Here is a 26,511-nt window from a genome sequence, read left to right on the forward strand (position 1 = left end):
AAGCTGCAGGATCTCCACAACACAGGACAACAACAGGGTATCCAGAAAGAATACTTTTGAGGGCCCAGCATCCATGGTGTAGGAGAAACCAGAGGCCTTGAATCAGACCAATGACTCTGCAATGAGCACTTGCAAGTAAAGATATATGGACAAGGGGGCTTACTGCGTGACTCACTGTGTCACACTGCAACTTCCATGGTGAGATTTTTAATTTTTCCTTTTTTTTCCTCTCAATTTATTTTTTAGGGGAGTGTTTAGGAAGAGAGGGTGGATGCAAAGGTACAGGGAAATGAATGGGATCATGATGCACAATATGAATACTATTATATTATATAAATTGAATAAATAAAAAGAAAGTTTAAAAAGTGTGAGTTATTGAGCATTATCTTCTTCAGTATGTTTTAGTGTGCTCCATAAATTTGTTTCACCAGAAGCAATTTTCCAAGGAGCAATGAATTTCATTCATTCAGATGCATTTCATGACAAGGATGACATATGCATTGATCAATATAAGACATTAGCAAAACAAAAGGTAGGGTGGGCCCCTCCCACAGAGATGTCTGCAGATCTCCATGATACTACCCCAGATTTTAATAAGATCTTGCCTAAATAAATGTTTAGGCTTTCCACTGAATTTCTGATTCCAAATATCCTCCTTTTAGTTCTCATTAATAAGCTGAGCCTCACTGAGCCAGAGTCTCAGAGGTGTCTCAGAGGAAAGTGGATAAAGTGGTGAGGCCAGCAAAATGAAAGTTCCAAACCAGACTTACAGCCTATGAGGGTTAACTTTCATTGCCTACATTATGCAACTGCAGATTTCTTAGGAAGACAGGTCTTGATTAGAGATATCCTGTGGGCATGTCTGTGAGAGATTGTGTTAATCAACTTAATTGATGTGTGTAGGCCCAGCTCCTGTGGGCAGCAACATTCCTGAATGCTGTCCTGAGCTATATTAGGTTGGAGAAATCACAGAAATGAGGTTGAGCACAAGCAAGTGAATTTGCAGGCATTCATTTCTCTCTGGTGTTGACTTTTATGATATGACTAGTTATTTGATGTTCCTGTCTTGACTTCTCCACCATAACCTAGAATGGTAAGATGAAATAAACCTCTTGTTTCTCTCAGTTGCTTTTAGTCATGGTATTTTATCACAACCACACAATAAAGCTTGAAGAGCTCCCAATACATCTGCCATATATGATGTAACTTATTCAATGGACACTGCAAGACTTCTTACCACTTTTAAGGTGTTTTAGAAACTCTCATGTTTGTGTACATGTGTTATGTATGTGCATGTATGCATTATGTATGTATGTGTGTGTGAGAGAGAGAGTGTGAGTACATGTGTGTATAAGCCATAATCTATTCCAGGTTTCTTTCCTTATGACTCTTCATCTTATTTTCAAAGACAGAGTCTTCATTGAACCTGTAGTTCACTGTCTTAGTTAGACTGGCTGCCAGGGAGCCCAAAAATCTCCCTGTCTTTATCATCACCTTGCAATAGAATTACAGGCCCACATTGCCATGGCTGGCTTTTTACACGGGTGCTGGGAATCTGAATTCAGATCCTCATACTTGCATGATTAGGACTTTGCTCATTAAACTTTTTCTTTAGTCTCTGTTTGCATTATTTTTGTAAGTTTTGCCTAAGATTTCAGATACACAGACATCTTTTGCCTTTAATCTCAGCACCTCTGAGGCAAAGTCAAGTGGATCTGTCCAAGTTCAAGTTCAGCTTGGTTTATATTGTGAGTTCCAGGACAGCCAAGCAGGCAATGCCTCAAACAAACAAACAAACAAACAAAATGAAACAGAACAAAACAATGACAACAATGGAGAAATATATAATGTTGGTAAAATCTGGTTGGTCCATTTTTGTCCATTTTATTCCTGGTGAAATAATAAGAGTGAATACACAGAGAAACAACATTCCAAGATGTTATTATCTAATACAGTTTCTTAAGACTTTTAAAGAACTTAATCTAGTCCTCAAATGTTACAGTTTAAAGCAATGACTGTATTCTCAGGAGAACTGCTTGAACTACACATAGTTGGGACTATTTATTATGCAACAAATTATCATTTCTTGTCGCACACCACAGCCCCTGTCTGCGCTCTATGCGCTAGAACCCAGTTTGCAAGCTTCGGGCAAGGGGCTGGAGGTTGAGGAATTCACACGCAGAGACAGACCGATACGCAGACCTTCCAACACTGGTACCAAAAAGCCCCTCTTTAATAGCACCATGAAGGCTTAAATACACGGCAGTCAATGGCCAACAGGTGAAAATCTCATCCTCTGATCCTTTAAATTAGGCACAGCTTCTAGTAACTTCAATTAGAAGGCTCTAGGAGGGAAGAGCAGCTGAAGGCCAGGACTTAGCTGGTCCCAACAATTTCTTATAAATATACTTTTAATATGCAAATGGAAGCCAATGGAACAGAAGATTATTATCTGTATTCCCAGACAGCTAAGATTTAATCAGTGTTTGATTTTTATTTAGCTTAGTGTTCTTGGAAAGATGATTTTTATCTTCCTGGGTTTCAGTCTACATTTCTAAAATGGAGTTGAAATTATATAGAGAAATAAAATCTGCCAGAGAAAACTAGTGTGAATTTAACTCGTTTTAGAGCACTCAGCATGCAATAAGTACTAACTAGTTGTTATGAAATAACAAACTTTCCATTGTATAAGTAAACTTTTATGTATTTATGAAATTATTTTATTTCTATCAAATTCCACAGGTCAACATTTAATTACATGTTTAGTCAATAAACATGGCTTTACATCAAGTATTGAACTCACTGCCAGATATGACAAAATAAATAAAATTAGTCATCCATTTTACTTTAAAAGATCATATAAATACACACTATTTATGGTAAACTGGCATCTTGGATGATAGAGGGATTATAGGCGGAGTGAAAAGCACTATGACAGACTAGAGACAGGAAATGCTACTGTGCATTAGTAGGACCTTTAGCAGTTTGCCCTGAGATACAGGCATTGTTGGGAAGAAACAGAAAGTGATGTGGCTAGGAAGGCAGGCTGAAGAAATGTGACAAAGGTTTATATATGCTGTCAGAGTGACAAAACCTGTTGTGAGGAACATAGCACTCTTGAATAAGCAAGAGAATAATTATGAAAACACAAAGACTGTCACAGTGCAAGACATTTCAAGATTCCCAGTCTTTGGTTAATTGGACTATGAAGTGTTATTCCATTTTTCCCAAACTTCGAATTCTCGAAACTAAGGTACCTTGGTTTCTAGAACTAAATCATTTCTCTAGGTTCTTGTCTTTCTTAACCAATTAGTCACGCCCAGTCAGGAAAGATGCTTATCCATTAGACACCTGACATTCTTCACCTGACTACCACTACTCAGTAGTTACCTGCTAACTGCAGACCACAAACAAAACTTTACAATCGATTTGCCCTTTCGCTTCCACTAAATTGTATAAAAATGGACTCTCCCTCAGTCCCATGACCCTGGACTGTACTCAGTGTCCCTGCCATGCTGCCATTTGTTGATAGATTTAATAACTTTTAATAACTCTCTTACTAAAATGACAGTCTTTCTAAATGTCCCACTTGAACTTAAAACGTGTAACATTTCAAGAAACTGTCTGTCAAAAATGTACATTTGTGCTCATTTAAGTAGTTAATATTAGCATACTATATAGAGAACTGACAAATGTTATCAGAATTATAAGCAACAAAATTGAAAGCATGTTACTCAAATTACTTAGGACATGAAATCTTTTCCTTGATGCTAACTTGTAAAAAGATCTATAAAAGTGACACTCATCAACACAAAGAAAGAGTGTTTATTTTTGATAGCAGACACAGTTATACTTTAGTATTTGAGTGTTCCAGATGCGTTAGGGCGAAAGATGTATTGGGAAATTCAGTAAGTAGAACATAAAATAATTGTAATTGATGAGATTAGGGGTCATGTGGGCACGGAAGGCTGTGGTGAGCAGGAGTGAAGAAATCTGTCAAACAAGGCTTGCTGATGAGGATAAATCTCTATCCCGGGCCCTGCACGGGGGAAACAGTGGTGGGAACAAACTGAAGAATCCGTGCATTTGCGTGGGCAATGGAAAAAAAAAAATGGAACTCGTGAAAGATCTGAGTTTTCAAATGAAAGAAAAAGAGCAACATTTTTGTTCTTTTTGCTTGACATAAGGCCTAGAGAAGCTAAATAAGAAGGTGATCCCAAAGAAAAATATATACCCATCCTCCTGAATATTAACCTTCATCAGGCGATGAAAGGAGACAGTGACAGAGACCCACATTGGAGCACCGGACTGAAATCTCAAGGTCCAAATCAGGAGCAGAAGGAGAGAGAACACGAGCAAGGAACTCAGGACCGCGAGGGGTGCACCCACACACTGAGACAATGGGGATGTTCTGTCGGGAACTCACCAAGACCAGTTGGCCTGGGTCTGAAAAAGCCTGGGATAAAACCGGACTCGCTGAACATAGTGGACAATGAGGACTACTGAGAACTCAAGAACACTGGCACTGGGTTTTGATCCTACTGCACGTACTGGCTTTGTGGGAGCCTAGGCAGTGTGGATGCTCACCTTACTAGACCTGGATGGAGGTGGGTGGTCCTTGGACTTCCCACAGGTCAGGGAACCCTGATTGCTCTTTGTACTGACAAGGGAGGGGGACTTTATTGGGGGAGGGGGAGGGAAATGGGAGGCGGTGGCGGGGAGGAGGTAGAAATCTTTAATAAATAAATTAATTAATTAAAAAAGGCCTCTTCATTTTTTTTCTATTCATTTTTTTGAAAGACCTTTTCATTATGACTGGTTCCACAATTTATTTCTCAACACGGAGTACGCCAAGGGCTGGGAGGGACCCCACGCACCTCCACTTTGATATTTTCAATGGACTGAAAAAGCATGGACTCAAGGCTATCTCTGAAGATCTAATTTATGTTTCTTATTCATTCAACTAAAAGGACTACTGTGACAGAATGCTGGCAGTGATAATACAAGAATGCTTATTTAAATTTAAATATAAACTCTCGGAAAGTGCCAAAACGAGATAGATAAGGAATTTGATGTGTCTTTTTCTTCTCTCACCTACCTATATTTAGAACCACCACCTTGACAACAAACCCAGCAGTTGAATTCCAGTAGAAGCTTAAGTATTAATTTGTTCCAAATGGCAAACTAAACTGTCAAATTATAGAATAGGAAAAGAGCACAGCACAATGGAGACAGAAGTTTCATATCTCCTCTGCTGTGGTTGTTCTGGAATGAAAGCACCATCTGCTATATGCTCATTATCGTGACAGTAGCAGCGAATCCCTTCTCTTTATTCAGGAAAACACTCTGGTGGGCTATTTACATGTGCAAAGATAAATTTCTGGATTGTGGATGAAAGGGGAGGATGCTGGGAAGATATGGCCCATGTTTTACAACTCAGGAGGAATGAATTAGCCACCAACCCAAAGATTTGCCGTAAACAAGGAAACGTAATGCTAGCAGTGAAGTGACCTTGAAATGGAACCTGTAGGCTGGAGTCTTTAGCCTCTCAACTCAGAAAAGAAAACCACAAAAACCATACAAACAACAAAAAACTGTGACTTTCACCGCAAATTGGAAAGGGATAGTTTATTCTTAAGCCATCAGTGGCCACAACCTGGGAAAACCCATTTAGGCTTCCCCAAATTCCATATCCCAGTGCAGTAACAGAGGAAGATTTTATAGTAAGAGAAGAAAGTCATAAATTGAGGCAGTTTCCAAAGACATTGGTGGAGGCAACAGGGAGATGGATTATAGCAAAAAAGAGAATTCTCAGTTATAGGCCCTGGATGCTATCTGATGACAGCTTTAGCCTTTTGATTGGTAGAAACAAGTTCTATTAAACTAATACATTCCGAGAGGTTTTATCTGTTAGTCACAGGGATGTTAGGACATACACAGAGGTAAACAAGGAATGGCTAGTTAAGTCAGCTGAAGATAAATTAGAATTATGCTCTGAACCTACAGCATTCCAATCATCATGGAAGTTTTTTTTTTAATCAATTAATCAGTCTTGTAGAAAGTTCAAAGCAAAGGGCAATTTTTTTTCCAGAAATTTTTTTCACAAGATCAAATCTAACACTTGTGAAGCAAATATAGTTTCATAGCGAAAGAAAATAAGAAAATTTATTTGGAGCCAAATGTTAGCAACCATGATTGGAAACATGGATTTAGGTTGCCCTGAAAGAGAGGTTCCAGTATGAAATCGCTTAAACAAACTTCCGAAGCCACAGAATAAAAGGTAGTCATGAGCAACATGTTCTGACTATCCAGGAACGATCAAAGGCAACTCTGACCCTGGGGATGTAACAATCTAAACTGACCAAAAGATTGTAGGATAATTCACCAGAAGACTTTATGGTAAACAGTAAAGATGTTACCAGAGCTATTGGGGAATTCCCATATTGGGTACCACATTCTACTTACAAAAATCTAGGACCCTTTTGCTAATCAATAAGAGAATTTAAAAACAAGCATAAAAGGAAGATTGAGAAAAGTTTTGCTAATGTGTGAGAAAAAACAAGCAGCCATTTAAACTTTAAACCTTGTAGCTACCTGTGAAGAAATGATGAAGAGAGGAAAAAGAAAACCATGATATTTTAAGTTAAGGTCGAGAAAGTCTACACATTTAGCAATGCAGTTCATCAAGATGCTGTATGGCAGAAAGAGTAGGGAACTGACTTCAGAGAAGCAAAGCAAGAAAGCCCAAATCATCAGAAAGATTCAACTACACACACACACACACACACACACACACACACACACACACACACACAGAGGCAAAAGGTATACAAAGTGCTAAGATTTTTCTGTGTTAGGACTCAGGAAATGGACTGGCCTGCACAAAGTGTTTTCTGTGTCTGCACTGTAAGGGGAAGGGCTGCTAGGAAAGAAAATCCTGTTGACTAATCAGAATAATGCATGCCCCTGCCCCTGTGTACTTGGAAAACCATGTTTCCATCCAGGCAGCTAAACAATAGCTCAGATTTTAGTCTTTTTATCTTAATGTGCCTCAAAATGTCCCAAATCATCTATTGTTTTATATGGTGATTTAAGTACTCCAGAGGCACTCTTATTTCCTAACAGAGGGGGGGGGGAAAGGAGGGGTTCACTGTCTATGAGGGAGAAGATTGTTCCCTAAGACCTTCAGGGCAGCTTGCTGATATCTGTCTAGTTACCTAACATTAGCATTTTTTTTCCCACTAAGAGTTCATGCAAATCATCTTTCCTTTCCCTCCAACCTGTGAGGAGGTAAGAAATAGCATGAATCATTCCTAAGATGCAAGTCAGCACAATGGTGCCTCTGGTAGTGGTCACCGCTCCCTGGGAAAGCATGCTCCTTCTTAATGGCCCTTTCAGTCCTGACCTCTGTCATTCCGTGGGGCTGCTGCATTCTGCTAGGCCTTTTGTACTGCATTCTACATACCTGCTCTACTTTTTATCCATAGAGATCACGGGAAACAGGAACCAAAGGGGAAGCCAGAGCTTCCAGCATTAAATCACTGATAGAGGCACCAGGTAGGCAGCTCACAGGCAAGGAGGTGGGGGTGGGATTTCTGTTACAGTTTTTAGATGCTATCTGATGATGTCATTCTTAGAGGCTGTGCTTTTAGAAACTGATAGTCTAGCCTACATCCCTGCTAACAGAGCTAAAGGCAACCCAGGTTTGTTTAGCTCAAGATTTGTAACATTCTGTCTCTCCACAATCACAGTTCTAAATCAGCTAGTCTTTAGAACTTTTAGAAACTGATAGTCTAGCCTACATCCCTGCTAACAGAGCTAAAGGCAACCCAGGTTTGTTTAGCTCAAGATTTGTAACATTCTGTCTCTTCACAATCACAGTTCTAAATCAGCTAGTCTTTAGAAGTTTTAGCACAGGCTTTTTCAAGAAACTTCAAATTTCAACTCTGGGGAGTTGAGATAAAGATCACTTGTTCCTCAGACCTTAAAGTGTTTAATTTGGTTCTTTAACAAAATAAGATTGCCAACTCTTGTTAAAAGTAAAATTTGAAGATTTTTACAATCTTTTTATGGGGGAAGAACTGTTTAATATCAAACTCCTAAGGGATAACTGCTCCCTTTTGATTTTAGTGAAAACTTTAGCTTTCCCCTATGAATATGGGCTTCCAATAAGAATGTACCACAGCCCACAGATTCTTCATGCTGTGCAACATGGTATAATCTGACTAAATGACAATTATTTTGCTCATGTAGCATATTAGGTCTCGGGAACCCAAGACAGAAGGCCAAAGTGAGGTGCCTGTTTATATATTACCATGGCTGCCCCAGTTCTCCAGGCACCACTCAGGACCTGTGGTTCCTCCCAGCACTTCTCATCCCACCTCTTCCCCCAACCCTAAAACTCTCCATCCTAAAGCCTTCCACTTCCCTTCCCCCAGACTGGTCCCTATATAACAGCATTTTAGCTATTCCAGTCTCTTGGCTTCTTGGCCTTGGCTGCCTCTTCTCTTGTTCTTCCTCCCCCTCTCCTCTCGTCTGCTGGCCGTGTTCAGTCTGGACTCTTCCCACTGCCTGTTTTATCCTTTATATCTATAGTAAAATTTTTCTCTATACTTTAGGACTAGTCATGTTCTCCTCTCCTATTTCTATTTAATTTCTTAATTCATAGCAAAGTTTTTCAACCACCACCATTTCAAGGGGAAAATAAACATAGAAGTATCCTGACAAATTTACACTTCTTAAAATGAAAAGGAATTCTAAAATTAGTTTTAAAATGAGAGAATAGAGGGATTATACTAGGCATATATAGCAAAGGGCATATCACACATCTGTGAGAAGTATTATTACCAGAAATTTTGAGGAACCCCACCTGAGATACTACATGTTACAGGGGAAATCTGTGTTCCCTCCTTTACAGTTCTTAGTTTCATCAGTAAAATAATTTAAAGGAGACTCAGAAAAAAAGCTTAAGGGCAGTTTCATTAGGTATTAAAAGAAAAACCCTAGAGCAATAGACTAAATCTTGACAGCTGCCTGGAAGAAAAAGACAAAGGAGAAAAACAGAGGCAGATACATAGTCGAGAGGAGCGTAGCAAAGAAAGTGAAGACTCCAGAAGTACTGGAGGAGGCGTATGACCAGTATCTAAAAGGAGGAGACAAGAGTGAAAAAAGGAAAATTATGACTTTCTGAGTGAGGACCTCAGTGAGTCACTCTACAGTGACTGCACAGAGGACAGGATTCCTTGTAGAAAAGAAAACTGTCGCATTAAAGGAATAACTGTTCCTTTCATCTCTTTAGCATAGCTTAGGGTGGATCTGCCTTCTTGAAATATTGTTCCTTCACCAGGCAATTGACCTACTCAGCTGGAGCATTTATTTCCGTCCAGGCCAGAGATTCCAGAGGGAAATAGTTTTCTCTTTCCTGCTATGCTAACAATACCAGCTATTAATGCATTACATCCATATCCAGAGTCATCAAAACATACAACCCCTTTCATCTCCGAGCCAAGTAATGATCCTGACCATGGATATTTTTTATATAGAAATTTTATCCCTGAGAATTAAATAGACATCTCCGGTTCTTAAATAAAAAATAATGACAAATCACAAAAGTATTTTATAAGTATCAAACACATTAGCTATCAAATATATATTAGCTATCAAATATATAGAAGTCAAAAAATAATTTTAAAGTATAAGGTTAATAATAAACTATACTTATTAAAAGCTAAACATTGAGTCAAAAGTGACATAAATTGCTAATTGTTATCAGGGGCAAGGTACTATTTAATTTTTTCTATCAGGTTTAAGTTAACTAGACTAACTTTAAATGGAAACCTAATGGACCATTTATTTTGAAATCTCTTTTTTTTCCTCCATCTTCTGATTTTTGGAAAGTGGTCTACTGAAGGTTAAAATGAGGTCAGCAAGGGTTCATCTCAGTCTTTGTCATTTTCTACAGACTATAATCAATCAGTTAGATATCTGAATGCTACTGTTCTGATAACACCTATCTTCCAAACAGAGTGCAGAGTGTTCTTACCACCACCGGGAAAGGCAAAAATTGAGTGCACAGATGTTGTAGTCATGGTATCTGAAGCAGGAAACCTCTAGAGTTAACATTTTATAAAGCAGTCAATTAAGTTGACTGATGTGTTTTATTTCTCTGGAATTTTATATATTCAATATTCATATTACAGGACTTTGAATAACATATAGAGGAAAAATTATTAAACTCTGTATGGTATTGTATTGTTGTGTGTGTGTGTTTGTACTTTAAACAGACAATCCCATTTGTGCTACAGAATACACAGCTTTGATTTGATAACAAGACCGAGTGAATTTAAGTGAATAGTTACCAACAAACCAGGTGGCCAATCAAATGCTTTTACATGAGTGACTTTCAATTAAACAAAATTGCAAATAAAAGCTTTGTTTTCTCATCCAAAAAGATGACACGTGTAATTTAGAAGTGATCATTTATCAAAATCTATTCATTTATAGCACTTAAAAGTATTCATTATGTATTAAAATTTATATTATATATTATAATTTATTTTAATGCTTAAAACTAACAAGTTATTTGACATAATATTTAACTGATTTAATATAAATAGATATCATATCTGAAAATATACACTATAGTCACATGTATAGTGTTTAAATATACATACACATATACTTTATATATATATATATATATACTTTATATATATATACTTAACATATAATATTTTAGCAAACATTAGTGATGCAAAATTTCCATACTACCACATACTGAAAGGACCTCAAGTAATTTGAATGTGTTCTAAAACCTAGAAAGCTGTGGTATACGTACTCAGTCTCATACAGATCAAATTAGTATATGATCAAGGCATCTAACATTATTAAAGTTTGACACCCATTTCTTAGAGTCTATAAAAAAGTGAGAAATTAAAATTTATGAATAAAAGTATATCCCAACTGGTTTTATAACATGACACCTGTTTCCCAAGAACACAGACATGCATACATTCCCTAAATTTTAATTCTTACATCATCAACAGACAGTACTAGTACTATGAAATTAGCAAAAATATCACAAATTAAATATTCTTGAGAAAAAATTGAGATAACTCCTTAAGACTGATGATGTGGGAGTGATTTCTTATTAATAAAGAAACTGCCTAGACCCATTTGATAGGCCAACCCTTAGGTAGGCGGAGTAAACAGAATGGAATGCTGGGAGAAAGAAGCTGAGTCAAGGAGTCGCCATGGTTCTCCCACTCCAGACAGACGCAGGTTAAGATCATTCCTGGTAAGCCAGCTCGTGGGCTACACAGATTAATAGAAATGGGTTAGATCAATATGTAAAAGCTAGCCAATAAGAAACTGAAACTAATGGGTCAGGCAGTGTTGAAAAGAATACAGTTTCCGTGTAATTATTTCTGGTAAAGCTAGCCGTTCAGGCGGCTGGGTGCGGGGACTCAGCCCGCCTCTCCTACTACTACAGACTGATCTTCATATATTTGTCAACATTCAAAGGTGGCCACCCTAATATCAATAACAATGTTACTGAATATATTAAAATTGTAATTGTGCATACTTGCCCATCAGTCATTGTTGTCAAGACTCTACAGAACCAGCTAACTTAATCCTCTCTGTGATTCTATGAGATTAATATTGTTATCATCTCCATTTTAATAAAGATAGACTGAGAGGCAGTAGGGTCGAGTAATTTACTTTAGTTTATTTATATTCACTAAGACAAATGTAGGAATTTATTCTTCCCTTTTTCATTGGCAGTATTTATTTCTAATTATTGCCCAAACTGGTAGCTTTTAGCACGTAATCAACAACATGCTCTCACTGTGAGCCACGGTGAAGAAGTGGAGGTTTTATAGCGTTTATCCCATGTGTATGGCCCCTCTCTTGTGCTTCCTTTGTTGCCCTGAGAAGATTCCAGGGACAGCCCGATGAAAAGCAATGTAAATTTGCGTTATACACTATCACCAAGTAATTACAAATTAAATTGAAATAGTCATTTCAATGAAATATAAATGTTATACTGTTGACCTCTATACCTATGTGAGGAGAAATATAGATGGCAAACTGTAAGGAAACATGACATACAGACAGCTGAAATATGTCTCTGAAGAAATAAACAAACAAAACAAAAGGAGGAAAAATGTAAAGAAAAAGACACACTCTTCAAAGTATTGTATTGTATAGTAAGAAGAAAATGCTAGGTCTGGGGACTCATGTCTGATAATCCCAATGCCTGGAGTGTGGAGACAGGAGTACTGGGAGTTTAAGGCAATTTTCTTTTCTACAGTGAGTTCAAAGTGAATCTGTGCTGCATGAGACCCTGCTAAATAGAAACAAGAAAATGTATTAGCACCTAAAATACATTTTTGCTCCCATTTACCAAACCTGTCCATACCTTTTCCTCTCCACTGTATACAATGACAATATCAAGGCTATACAGATGGCTCAATACTTGTTTCTGCCTTTGGAGTGCAGGATTTAATGTGTGAGCCATACACCTAACTTAATATTCCCTTTACCTCTTTGCCTGCCCCTGTCCACTAGGCTGTTAATAATCTCCAAGATTTGAGGAGAAAGACAACTGACCCATATCATCATTGTCAAATAAATTAAAGCAAGAAATTAATTAAAGCAAGCTTTCATGTACACAGGCTGCCTCTCCCTAAAGCAGAGCTCAAGATATCAGCATTGAATGTGAGTAAGCGAAGGATTTTATAGGTCATGGGCAAGGGATTTGCAAATGTGTGATTTGGCAGACAAGTAGACTGAATTTCAGAAACTGAGAAGTTGATCATAATAACCTCTTGTGAAACAAAGACATGACTGCAAGTCATCACAACAAGTGGTCATAATAACAGGTGGTTATAAAAAGCTTTGGAAACAAAGGTATCATTGTCATTTCCTGGAATAGGCAGTACAGAACTATTTGTAATTAAGTTTACAGGTGAGGTATACTTCAATCCTGGAGAAACAGAGATTTAATCATAAACAGGCATAAACCTAGTTTGTCTTTATTATAAGACCACTTTCAAGCCTAAAATGAAGGCAAACTGGTTTTTTGTTGTTGTTGGTTTTTTTTTTTTATTTTAGAGACAGGGTTTCTCTGTCCTGGAACTAGCTCCTGTAGACCAGGCTGGCCTCGAACTCACAGAGATCCACCTGCCTCTGCCTCCCGAGTGTTGGGATTAAGGGCGTGCACCACTACTGCCTGGCTGGCAAACTGGTTTTTATCTGTGAGTAAATGAATATAAAGGGGTACATTTTGAAATTTTCTAAATGGTGTATTTTGGGGGAAGGGGTTGGGAATCACATCTCCATGATTTCATATTTTAATTATCCACTTGATAATTAAATTGATAATAAATCCACTTTAACTTGTGTCAGTGAATTTGTAGAGCCACGTTTCCAAGAAAATCTATAATTAAAGGTATTAACTATTATTGAGGAAATTTGAAACATTTTATTTAACTAGAAACAACATTTAAAATTAGATTTATATGATGTTTATCCTCCCAGTGCTATCGTGCACTGTTGAATATGTAAGTAAGAAAGAAACTGAATTTAGTTAAGAATCTCTAATTAACTCTGTGGGCCATGTAGAAAAAGACAAAAAGTGGGAGTTCTGGCAGAAGTAGAAGGAGGTACAAGAGAGAATAAAGAAGGATGAAAACAATTAAATTATATAAATATATGAAATTGTTCAACGATAAGAGAAACTGATGCAAGGATTGCAGATATTTAGTAGGTGTTTATATGCAGCAAATATTGAACTAGCTTCTATATGAATAATGGTAGAAAATGAATATCTCCTCCATGAGTAACAGCAACTATTTGGTGGAGTCAGTTTTGCATCATGCATGTGTAAACACACATTGGAGATATATATATATATTTCCATATGTGCATGTGTAGATATAATTATTTATGTGCAAATTAATTTTTACTCTCAACAGGAATTAAACACACTTTGAAGGCTGAAAGATCCATGGCCATGGACTAGATGAGAATTAGTTCTACACAGAGGGACTAGTTCACATTCTGGAAATAGTGTCTATTACCTCAAGAGCTCAACACTAAAGTTTCTAGAGAGACACTCGTTCAGTCACATAATTGATTTTTATTCTTCTTCATAAATAGTTCCTTGGTACATATTTCTAATAAACTTTTATGTATTTAGATATCTTTTGTATCAGCAGCCTTTGGGATTGAATGGGACCATGAGAAGTCTTTAGAGAGTCATTATATTTAACATGAGAGATTAGAGAAGAATAAAAAACTAAAGAAAATTATGGGAGTCATGCAGATTAATTGTCTGTCTTTATATCCTTTCTGGACAAAAAAAAAAAAGGTATTTTAAGCTTTGTGTGTCACATGATAATTGCTGGGATAATTCAGCTCTGCCATGACAGGAAAACTATCACTGGCAAGCTTTCCATGAATAGGTATTGCTGTGTGCTAATAAGCCCAGATTCAACTTTACTGAAATGTGCTGCTTAGCACTCCTATGTGACATAAAGCATTTTTTTTACTTTTGTGGTAATTCCAAACTTTAATACTAGTATTAGCTATGAATATGTGGGCAGAAAAACAATGGGCCATAGTTTACTGACCCCTCATCCAATCAAATATTTCACATAGAAAAAATTAATATGTCTATAATTTGGGTTAGCAATGTACATGGATGTATGGCCACACATACTATAGTTTTCTAGTTCAGAGTAGATGCTTTGTGGTGCCCACTATTCATTGCTTCTATCTCTTCTAGAAAATGTCCAGGGAAGACATGCAGATATCAGCATCCATCTATGCAAACACAAGCAACAGACAAGTCTCTCTGGGTTTTTCAGGTAAAAGGTCCATATTCCAAAATCAAGTTTATGGTTTTTTTAAAATAGTTTCTGATACTTGATTTTATTTTCTGCTTTACTCCTTAAGTAGACGAGAACTTTTCTCAAAGTCATCTCACGAGAGAGTGTGAAACGGGTCTCAGTGTACAACAGAAGAGACAGAAGTAGCAGCTGTTAAGTGGTAACACATAGTAAAATGGAAATATCACTCTAAAGCACAACACTGAGCAAGATTAACAATTTTAAGTTAACGGCAAAAACGAAGCCAAAGCAAGTATGGTGTCTTTTCTTAGTTGTCAATTTGACTACATTTGAAATGAACTACAATCCAGAAATGGAGGGCACACCTGTGAGAGGAATTTCTTTCTTGGTTTGAAGTGGGTGAATTAACTTCTCGTTCAAACCTTTGAGACATGAAGACAAACACCTTTGATCCAAATCTTGAAGTGGGAAGACACCCCTTTAATCTGGGCCACACCTTCTTGTGGAAACCTATGTAACTACACAGAAGAAGGTAGCTTTTGCTCTATCCCTACTTGCCCTCACCTTGATAACACAGCCATTCCTTCACTGGCACTGGAGCCTACTTCTTCAGGACTCTAATAGATGCTGAACACCAGCGAAGACATCCAGCCTTGTGGACTGAGCATCTACTGCATTCTTGGACTTTGTGTTGCCACTGTTGGATTAACTGGGCTGGGGCCTGTGAGAATCACTACAGTAAATCAATCCGCTTTATATATTATTATTCTGTAAGTTCTATTACTCTAGAGAACCATGACTAATACGCCAAATATATATTAAATGTGTTTTGTTATCTATGTAAAACAACAACAATAAACAGGTTTTTCTAGTAGGAATCCCTAATCTGCAGTGCATGAGTTATGATACAGCTAGGAAAGCTGTGGTTGCAGCCTAACACCATATCACAAATTACTTAAAACATGGGATTTTACCTTATTTTACATTTTGTAACTCTGTTATGCTGTTCTCTAGTATGAACCATGTAAATGACAAAGTTGTGTTATAACATCAAAAGGCTGGAAATGCTTATTTGGACATAATAATAAGTATACACTTATCTACTTCTGAGTTGCTTGTATAGACCCAGAGTAAACTGTGGTAGCTTTCACTGCTTTCATGGAAACACCCAAAATCGTTAGAGTGGCCACTGAACTCTCTGACCTGATTCCTTCTGGGCCCAGCTCCTGTCACTGGCCTTACTCAACTCACAGCAGCCATTCTAGGTTTCCTAGGATTCACACACATGTGGCACCCTCACTTCTGCTTCCCTGCCTTCTTTTAATATTATTGGCCTAGAACTCTTCCAACACACATCAATCCCCCACCCACTTCTCTTTTTTCTTTATGATAAGATGTAACGGTTATTATATATAAATTTTTTACTTGTTTTCTAGTGGTATAGAATGTCCATATGGTAGCAGCTTTGATTTTTCCGTTGATATATTACAAGTTTGTAAAGGAGACCCAGGCATCCCTCTAATCATATACATCAGATCAACTGAAAAAGCTAGATTTCTCCTGCCCTTAAAAATCACAACATTGAAGGATGAATGGTGTTTTCTGATTGGCTTTGAGATGGGTTATGTGACTCCTGGGTGCTTTTCTGCTTCCATGAGCATAAATTCTTTATACACAGAGAACACCTCAGCTTCTGGGGCTCTCAGAAGCCGGTACAGGAGCTGTGGATCAGTGTTTCAGTTCAGATAACAGGTGACCAAGGGTAATTGGCATGTGTGTGCACCTCTTCTTACCTAATGCTGGCCATTTGTGAGGTAAAACACATAAGCAGAGAATAACTTGATTCTCTGTGGCAGCATCAAATAATGTCCTGCTCAGAAGTTTCCTTGCCTAGCTGCCTTTTCTATTTCAGTATGCCTTAGGCTAGGAAGCCCTAGTCGCTCTTATTATTATAATAATAATACGACATAGCCAGAAATTTGCATTTTACAAATGGAAAAACTGAAAAATCCAAAATATTATTAACCATTGGTTAATAAAGAATTTGATTTGGCCTATGACAAGGCAGAACACAGCTAGCCAGGAAAACTAAATTGAATTCAGGGAGAAAGATGGAGGACTCAGGCAGACTCCACGTAGCTGCTGAAGGAGAAGAATTCCAGAACCTTACCAGTAAGTCACAGCCCCGTGGCAATAAACAGATTAATAGACACAGGTTAATTTAAGATGTAAGAGCTAGCTAAGAATATGCCTGAGCCATTGGCAAAAGAGTTTTGTAATTAATATAGTTTTGTGTGATCATTCATGTCAAGAAATGAAAGTGCAGTCTCTGTTTACACCAAATCACATGTGTTAGAATAATTATGAGTACATGACTGCTTCCACAGAACTTACCATTAAAAAAAACTGTTACTTTAAAATGTATATATCAAGAATAAAAAAATGTTAATCTTAAAAATAAATGTTCTTGTTTAAATAATGAATTAATTAAAAGAGTAGTATGTGTTATGGTTTTGGCCAAACATGAAAAAACACCTGAAGTTAGACATAGAGACTGTTATCTGAAGGCAGAGGGTTAGCTTTGAAGCTATGCCTCAATCTAGGCTGGGATCCGATCCCCTGAGAATATGATGAAAATATCATTATTTCTCAAAGGCAATTACTCTTTATGAACTTGGAGGCATGTTCAAAACCAAGTTAGACTAAATTATACCAAAATTAGACTAAGTTAATCCTTTCTTTGCATGTTAATATAAATGTATTTCACAACATAAATTTCCTTGGTTAATAGGCATCAATATAAAAGGAAATCATTTGTATGTAATTTAATTACTGAAGTTTTACTTTGCTTGAAATTAATTGATTTTCTTCTTAATGAGATATCTATTCCATACTCCAGAAATATCAATTAAATAGTATCATAAAAGAACCACTTATCAGTAGAATCTAAGACTATTTCATACACTAGTATGTGCTATGATTATTTTTGTTAAAAATAATATTTATTCAATTATTTTTTATTGTAAATAAAATTCAGTTGTGTAAGATGTTTGTGTAGTTGGTTGTTTTATAAGAGGAAAATAAAATACAGTTGAGAATGAGAATTAAAACATAGTAATTTCTGCAATTAAGATTTGCATTTAATTATTGATGGTTTTACTCCAATGTACAAAGAGATAATGCCATTATTCGAGTGGTCCTACAAGGCAATCAAGTTATTTGCAAGGAGGAAGCTGTTCAGGTGTAAATCGCTTCACAGTTTTCCCACATCTTCAATAAATAGCAACAGAATCCAATTCTGAAATGGCTGTGAGGATGTCTTTAGTTATCTGCACTTCAACTTAAAGTTCACTCTCCAGTGGGATAATATATATTTCAGACTAAACTCAGTCTGTTGGAGAAATATCACTTGCTATGCTTTTGAGTCTCTCTCTCTCTCTCTCTCTCTCTCTCTCTCTCTCTCTCTCTCTCTCTCACACACACACACACACACACACACACACACAAACACACACACACACGATTCATTTTTGAAGATCACATACAAGACCCACATTCAGAGATTAAAAAAACTTAGTATGGAAGATTAAGAGGTAAAGATTATTCTACTCAGTTCCCAAAAGCCTAGATTATAAAATTTAGAGATCCACTAAGCTTATTAATGTCATATTAAGATTACCTAAGAGACTAAAACTTTAGGCCTGGCTTTAACTGTAAGAAAAGAACATAAAAAGAAGCTGTCTTTTCCCTTGTTAATCATAACAATTTTACACTTCAATCCTTTCTAGAACCTACAGATGATTGCTTATATTATAGGCAACCCATTGAATCACTGGCATTAAGCACAGATTCATTTGTATTCTTAATATCTGCTGAACACTTACGGTGGTCAAAGTATAGTTTTGAATAAAATCTCAGTTTTGAAATGAGGACGAAAAAGAACATTAAAGAATCAATGTGATATAGAAGTCATTATTATTATTACATGATAGACAAATAAATGGACGCCCATAATGATAGTTTTTAAGTTTCAGTAGGCATCAGACACCCGTGAAATGGAAGCTGAAAGATATATCTATGAATGGAGCAGGTGAACGAATTCTTAGGCAATGCTGAGTCAGCTTGCCTGGGGAAACACAGTTTGAAAACCGTCACACTAGGTTTAAATGTGCATACTTGACCACTAGACACTCCTTCAGAACATATATGATAGGGCCATAGAATCAGTTAAGAATATTGGACTTTTCTGCCTTCATAGTTATGACAGACCAATACTTAGATAAATCAGTATCACAAAGATACAGTGCCCATGACAGCTAAGGAATAGCAAAGGATTTGAGCTGAGGAACCTAAATTCAAAACTGTCTTAGATCTAAGACTGCTTCTCCGTGTGACAAAAATTAAAGTGGAGGATTTGATAAAAATATGCAATGCCCTACAGAGATGGGTCATGACAACGGTTCCTCAAATTCAGCGTGCATCTCCAGCAATTCTGGGATGGGGGTGTAATGTAGGCACACATCACAATTCTCTATCCCGGGTGTTCCCACATGCCTTAGGAAGTTCTGACTTAAAGGTTCAACATTTTCATCTGATTCTTGATTTTCAAAAATAGGAATAATGCAATCACAATAAAGGTCTTTTTGTATTAAATATCTGATTTCTAGCTAACTCATTTAAAACATAGCAGAGCATAACAAAGACAAAGTGTACAGAGCTGTACTAGGTGCCTGTCATCCAAACTTACTATTGATTCAGAGAATTTCAAGGAAAGTGAGATTCAGGATAATGTCTTTATCTCCCTGTCCACTTCCACCAAATCCCAGTTACTACAGCACTCATGATATGAAGTAGCCACTAGGTGTTTTCTCTGAGAGTCTGGGTTTTAAAAAAGAGAAGCACACACAGTGATTTGTGGGACATGGGCTGAGCTGAGTACTAAAAAATTGAATTTAGAGCAATAGGAATAGTGAAGGGTGGTAATGGTATAAGTGAGTTTCAGTTAGTGAGCAGATATGACATACACTCACTGCATTTGGCTCGATTAAGCTTGCATTGTCTCTGGACGTAACATTCTCCTCAAGTATTAGTATAGATTCTTTAAATATCAACTAGTGCCATATCACATCCCTGTAAATAATTAAGAAGAAAACAAAATAAAAAAATTTAATCTGCATGAGTGTTTTGTTGGCATGTTTGTGGACCTTATGCAAGTAGAGGCATAAGGGGATGCAAGATCCCCTGGAACTGGAGTTTTAGATGGTTGGGATCTGTGTGGTGGGAACTGAATCTGAGTCCTCTGCAAGAGCAATAAGTGTTCTTAATAGCTGAGCAAACTCTCCAAACCCACATCCTATATAGCTGGATCCTAAGGCTGAAGGGATGGTTCCTATGAATCACTGAAAAAATGTTTTAACATTATATATGCCTTTCTGCTGGCCTTACTTGAAAGAAAATTGTTTAATTTGGGTAAGGATGTTTCAGTGTATAGCTGTAAAATAAAGAGGGAAGATGCAAGTATTTTTTCTGTACTTCAGTTCCTAGCCTATTTAACTGTAGATTTGCCTTTGGGGAAAACGTGTAACTGTAGAGAAAAGAGAACTGGATTTATCATCTATCCTTCTCTACAGGGGCAGAACTGGAATTTAGACAAATAAAGGGACCAACCTAGAAGTTTCAGAAGCTTTGCATTTCTCTAAGCTGAGCTTAGCAGCAGCTAAATTGCCTAATAACCAGTCCTACAGGAAAAGGATTTCCAAGCTGACAGAGGAGTCTCATGTTTCTTCATGAATATAAACCCCTCAGCCTAAACCTTAGGGGTGACTCTAATTGACAATTTGAGACCATGTTGGATAATAACATGTCCTCACAGGGAACTGCTTTTGACAGAAACAAACTTGGGTGAAATATGAACCACTGTTTGAATATGAAAGCCAAGACCATCCCTATTAAATTTTTCAGAAGCATTTTGTCCCCTTGGAGTCTGGAAAATTAAGTGTACAGACTTGAGGCAGTGTGTTCCCTGCTTCTTGTTTGGCTTCCACGTTTTTTAAAAAGATTTTATATTCATGTATTACACCCAACCACAGCTTCTCTTTCTTTCACTCCTCTCAGTCCCTCCCCTTTTTTCCCAGATCCACTCTTCCTCTGTTTCCCTTCAAAAAAGAGCATGCCATCCAGAGTTAAGAACCAAACTTGGCATAACAAATTACAAAATACTCATGCTCTCATATCAAGGCTGGGCAAGGCAATCAGGTCGTAGGAAATGGGCCCTGTGGAGGCAGAGATACGCAGGTCAATTTCTCACCATCATCTGGTGGTCAGAGAGTTTGAGAGACTAACAGGCATAATTTGCACCTTCTAACTCAGGAAATGGTTGCCTGGCTCTTTTGATGTTAAGACAACTCAGCGCCATCCTGATAGGTGGTCAGGATATGCCAATGTACTTCTGCTCCTGTTCTAACTGAGAGATCACCTGGGGAGTGGGTGTTTTCTGCCTACCTGACCAAGTGTACATGAGTAAAATATGACTTGAGTCATCCTAGGCTCCCTAGGCAACAGAACACTGATAGTGGGAAGTCTCGTGCTGTCTTGTTAATGAAGCCTTTGCTATTTTCTCCCCCAGTTCACCTTTGGTATAAAAGCTGAGGAAAAATAAATGAGGGTAATTTCTCAGTATCTGAATAATCACTGATACTTCCTCCCAATACTTTCTTGTGGTTTTTTTTTCAATTCCCACACCTCTACCCTGGTAAGACATGGTTTTATTGAGGCCAATCCTCAACAGGATCCCAAGAGACTGCTTAGTTGATTCTGTGGGCCATGTTATCCTGGTGTCCATGACCCCTTTGGCTTCTACAGTCCTTTTGAACACTCTTTTGGAAGATTCCCCAAGCTCTATCTAATCTGTGGGGGGTCTGCATCCATTCCCTTTATTTGCTGGATGAAGCCTCTCTTGTGACTGTTGGGCTAGGCTCAGATCTATGAGTATAACAGAATATTATTAGGAATCATTTCACTGACTTTTTTTTTCTAGTCCTGTTTGGTTTTATCCTAGGTCTCTGGGATATAAAGGCTCTGGTTCCTGACAATCTAGGCAGTGTCAGGCATGGGCTTATTCTTATGGAATAAGCCTCAAATTGGACTGGGAACTGATTGGCCACTCCTACAACTTCTGTGCCACCTTTATTCCAGCACATCTTACATGCAGGATGATTGTAGATTGAAGGCTTTGTGGCTGGATTGATGTCTAGTTACCCCATTGGAAGCCTTGCCTGGTTACAGAAGATGGGTGGTTCAGACTCAGTTTCTCTTCACTAGGATTGCCCTAGTAGATTCCAGGGGGGTTACCCTCGCACTAGATTTCCACATTGCCTCAAGGTTTGGCCTCTACTCTATCAAAAGTCCTTTGTCTTTAACTTTCACTGATTTGATGAACTAATGATGATCTTATCAATGCCTAAGGACAGTTGTTGCTTAATCAAATGACAATTTCCAAAGTCATAGACTGTCATAGGGGGAGCTAAATAAATTAGATGAAACGTAAGAATGAATTAGAATGATTTTTTAGTGTTTCAGCCACTTAGCACACTACGCATGCTTGTCCTGTGACTCAAAACCATCAATTCCTCCAAGGCACTTAAAGGTTTTTTGGTATGTGTGGCATGTAATAGGTTGAAATTGCCTTAGTCAACCACTTCATCCATCAATTTATTAATCTAAATTCCAGAAAGAACTTATTGATTATCTATTGTAGGTGACTTGCCTGGTACTATTTATTGTGTTGCAAATTCTTTCACATTTATATGTACTCCATGGCACAAGTGCTTTCTCGTTACTATCTTTCTATTCACCAAAAGCATGATTGTTGAGAGCTATGAAACCCCCAGATCCTGAATTTCTGATAAACAACTTGTAATGCTTGCAGCTGCTGTGATGGCAGGAGAGTGGTTTCTGATGCATTTGGCTGGGGTGTGGCTATCAGTTAAGGATCTCTATATAAGCGGCTCTGGTACACAATAAAGAGGCATTCAGGCATCAAGGATGACCCATGACTCTGTCTGTGAGTCTTTGTGTGTTTCAATCTCCAGCCCCTTGCCTGTACTGTATGGTAGCGCATGGAGTACAGACAGGCGTGGTGTACTACACGTGATATCATTCTTTTTATCTTTAATATCTTTTTATCTTTAATGCTACCAATTCCGTGAACCACCCTATCACATCTTAACTATCATGAATGCTTGCTCACAATATAGGTGATTATGGCTGGATTATAATAAAAGTTACCTGTATTCTGAATGGTGTCATATTTTCTACTTACGTTTTTTTGAATCTCTGAATCACTATAAATTCTTGATTTGAAAAGAGAATGTCTAGACTTAGCACAGTATATGCAAATTCTATTTTATTGTCAGGTACCTTTAAATAATCATGTACCCTGAGGCAAGAGTTATATAAGTTGTAGGGTCAAATACATAATTTCTTGGCACTCTAATTCTCTCTATGCCCTCAAAATAGCCTTTTCTCCTGATGTTTCTTCACTCATTAAGATGGATATGATAACAGGAATTATAAACTCAAATCCTATAAATTTATTTAAGAAAAGTCATGACTACCATCCAAGCAGATTATTTTAGAAAAAAACCCACAAAATAAGAAGAAAAACTACACTTATGCATTGCTATTTTCACTTATTTTTAGCATAACAATTGATTGAAGAAACACTAGAAGTCTTCAAAGTCTTTCCCCTAATAGTAACTAGTGACAAGAATAGTTTAAAGCTCACATTGATTATTAAGGCTATAATTAAGGGGTCTTCTGTCCACACCATCATATTCTTTAAAGTTTTTGAAGAGGTTATAATCTATTAAATGCAAGTGTTTAATGTTAACAGTTTCTTGCTTCCAGGAACATAAACATTGTCAGACTTTTGTGAATTTGTAGAAAGTAATGTTAGCTTTGGAAAATTGAGATAACTATTTTGTTCAGCAAGGAGTAAGCCCAAAGTGTTGAACACTTTGAGCATGAGCCTTGACAGCAAATGTTAAAATTCTACTGCCTATGTGAAGGCTGAACACAGACAAATGCATATGCAGGTTTTCTGGTCAAGTTCCTAGAAGCGAAATAACCCGTGTGTCTGTCTCACTCCCAGTAAAGAGGTAGGCATTTTTCTGTCAGTATTCAGTTTGTATTCTTATATTCTTAGTTGTTGAAATTAGTCAGTCTCTGGGGAAATAAACCCACAGAAGATCCAAAGAGAGAAAGACTGCAACGGAGCGAAAACTGAAGACAAGCCTGTCCAAACCAGTGCTTTTGGATTTTGATGACTTCAATTAACATTTTGAACAAAAAAAAAGCATGGGTGAATAATCTTTGTAGAAAAGACTGCCAGACACTATAATGCATATTACTTCAGTTTTTCACTAGCAAGAGGACTTAAACAAACTTGGAGAACTCAAAACTCAACTAATAACACTGGCATGTCTTACAAAGCCATGTACTCATGAGAGAGAAAGCTAAGTGAAATAGACCCAGATTAAATTTTATTCAGTAATACAGCATTATGAAGTAACACATTTGTGAAGTAACATGCCTGAAAGTCAAAAGCAGTGTCATTTTCTGTACATGCATTGTTTCTCCCAGTGCACTCCTGTAATTCTGTTGTGTAAAATAAACATTTTTCAGATGAAGTTTGATAAGCCAACAGCAAAATCTCACAAATTTAGAATACCACAACAAGTTTTATTAGGGGCATTGTGTTCAAGTAAAGAAAGTATCACTATAAGTGTCCCCTTTCCTGTCTCTGTTTCTGCTTATACATTGAAACACTACTAGAAAAATAATCTTAGGAAAAAGAAAATATAAGCACAGTTCATGCTATTCTGGTCTTCTGTGTGACTACATAACATTGGTAAAAAATAAAAACAACAATAAAAACTAAAACAATATATCAAAACAAAACCAATTGGCCAAAGAGGGACTGGGATTTATGTTCCTCCAGTTAAATGCAGGTAGGCATAATATAAGTCTAGCTTCAAAGTCATGACTACCTGTGTATGTGTATTGTGTATGGTGTGTGTGTGTGTGTGTGTGTGTGTGTGTGTGCGCGCGCGTGTGTGAAAATTCAGAGATAGACAGCAGTTGAACTACCACCCACCCCACTCCACAGGTCATTATTAAATACCTGTTGTAAACCTGAAGTATAGTTATTCTCATTAAACTGAATGGTCTCAATAATTATCACATTTGATTTTTACTAAATCAGTCTCATATCAACCCTGCTTCCTGTCAGGTTATGTTTTTCTTCTTGCCCTGAGCTATGTTGTCATACTAGTCACCAATCATTTTCTAGCATGGTCTGATGCAGCCATAAGAAATATCTTTTATTTCTGTACCAAACATAGGCCCCAGCCTCAAGCCATCAATCCAGTCACATAAAGATCATGGGAATCTTTCAAACTATCAACTGCCATTTCTATTTTTCATTATATGGAAGTCAAATTGAGAGTATACAAAAGCCTGTAAGATGAGGAAGTAAGAACTGAGAACTGTACTCCATAGATTGGACCCTGTAAGCTACAAGTCCCACTCTGGCCCCAAACCCTCCTGTCACCCCTTGACCTCAGAAGAACTTGAAACACAAGCTGCAACTTCACAGAGAGGACCTCTGAAGCACAGGCTGTGACTGCACAGAGCAGTCCAAGAGAACAGACCAAGAGAGAGGACCAAGAGAGCAGGCCAAGAGGAATCTCAGGGCTCCATGAGCAAAGACAGCTACAGTACAGAGCAGACCAAGAACAGCTCCCAAAGACACACACAAGGATTGGACCAAGAGGCAAAGACACCTTCGGCACCAGTTGGAGTAAGAGATGGGTATGCGCCAATGCATAAATTTATTCAACAACCTAAAAAGCAATGTGGTAATATCAGAAACAAGTTGTCATACAATAGGAAGACTTCATCATTCTAACACAGAAGAAGCAGAAGAAACGATTGTAAATGTAACGTTATGAGGATGATGATGACCTTTAAAGAGGAAATGAAAAATTCCCTTAAAGAAATGTAGGAAAAGACAAACAAAAATTGGAAGAAATCAATAAATCCATTAAAGAAACCCAAGAAAACAAACAAACAAACAAGTAAACAGTTTAAACAGTTCAAGACTTGAAAACTAAAATAGAGGCAATAAGGAAAACACAAACTGAAGGAATTCTGGAAATGGAAAATGTGGGTAAATGAATGGGAACTACAGATGCAAGCTCAGAATACAAGAGATGGAAGAAAGAATGTCAGGTGTTGAAGATACCATAGAGGAAATATAGATTCATCCTTCAAAGAAAATGTTAAATCCAAAAAAATTCTTAATGCAAAAAATCCAGGAAATCTGGGATACCATGAAAAGACCAAAGCTAAGAAAAATAGTGTTAGAAGAAGGAAAATAACACAGAAGAGTAGTCAGAGGCAGGAAATGGGTGGTCTATCTACAAACCATGGACTTCCAGCAACATCCACCTGGAAACCAGGACAGGCACAGGAGAGATTCTTCTTGAAAACCTTCTGGAAGAACTGCTGATATAAAACACCAAGAATGTAACAATTTCTTTATAACGGTGGAAAACTGATGGGAGGACTACAAAGACTTAGCATTCTAGTCATT

The 26,511-nt window shown here is 37.4% G+C and overlaps 1 protein-coding gene across 3 annotated transcripts in view; it reads right to left on the reverse strand.

The window, feature by feature from the left end:
- Positions 1 to 26,511, reverse strand: part of Fgf14 (fibroblast growth factor 14) — a 455,655-nt gene that overhangs the window by 9,315 nt on the left and 419,829 nt on the right. The window lies entirely within an intron of this gene.

This window comes from Microtus pennsylvanicus, chromosome 15 (assembly GCF_037038515.1).
Source record: "Microtus pennsylvanicus isolate mMicPen1 chromosome 15, mMicPen1.hap1, whole genome shotgun sequence".
Lineage (NCBI taxonomy): Eukaryota > Metazoa > Chordata > Mammalia > Rodentia > Cricetidae > Microtus > Microtus pennsylvanicus.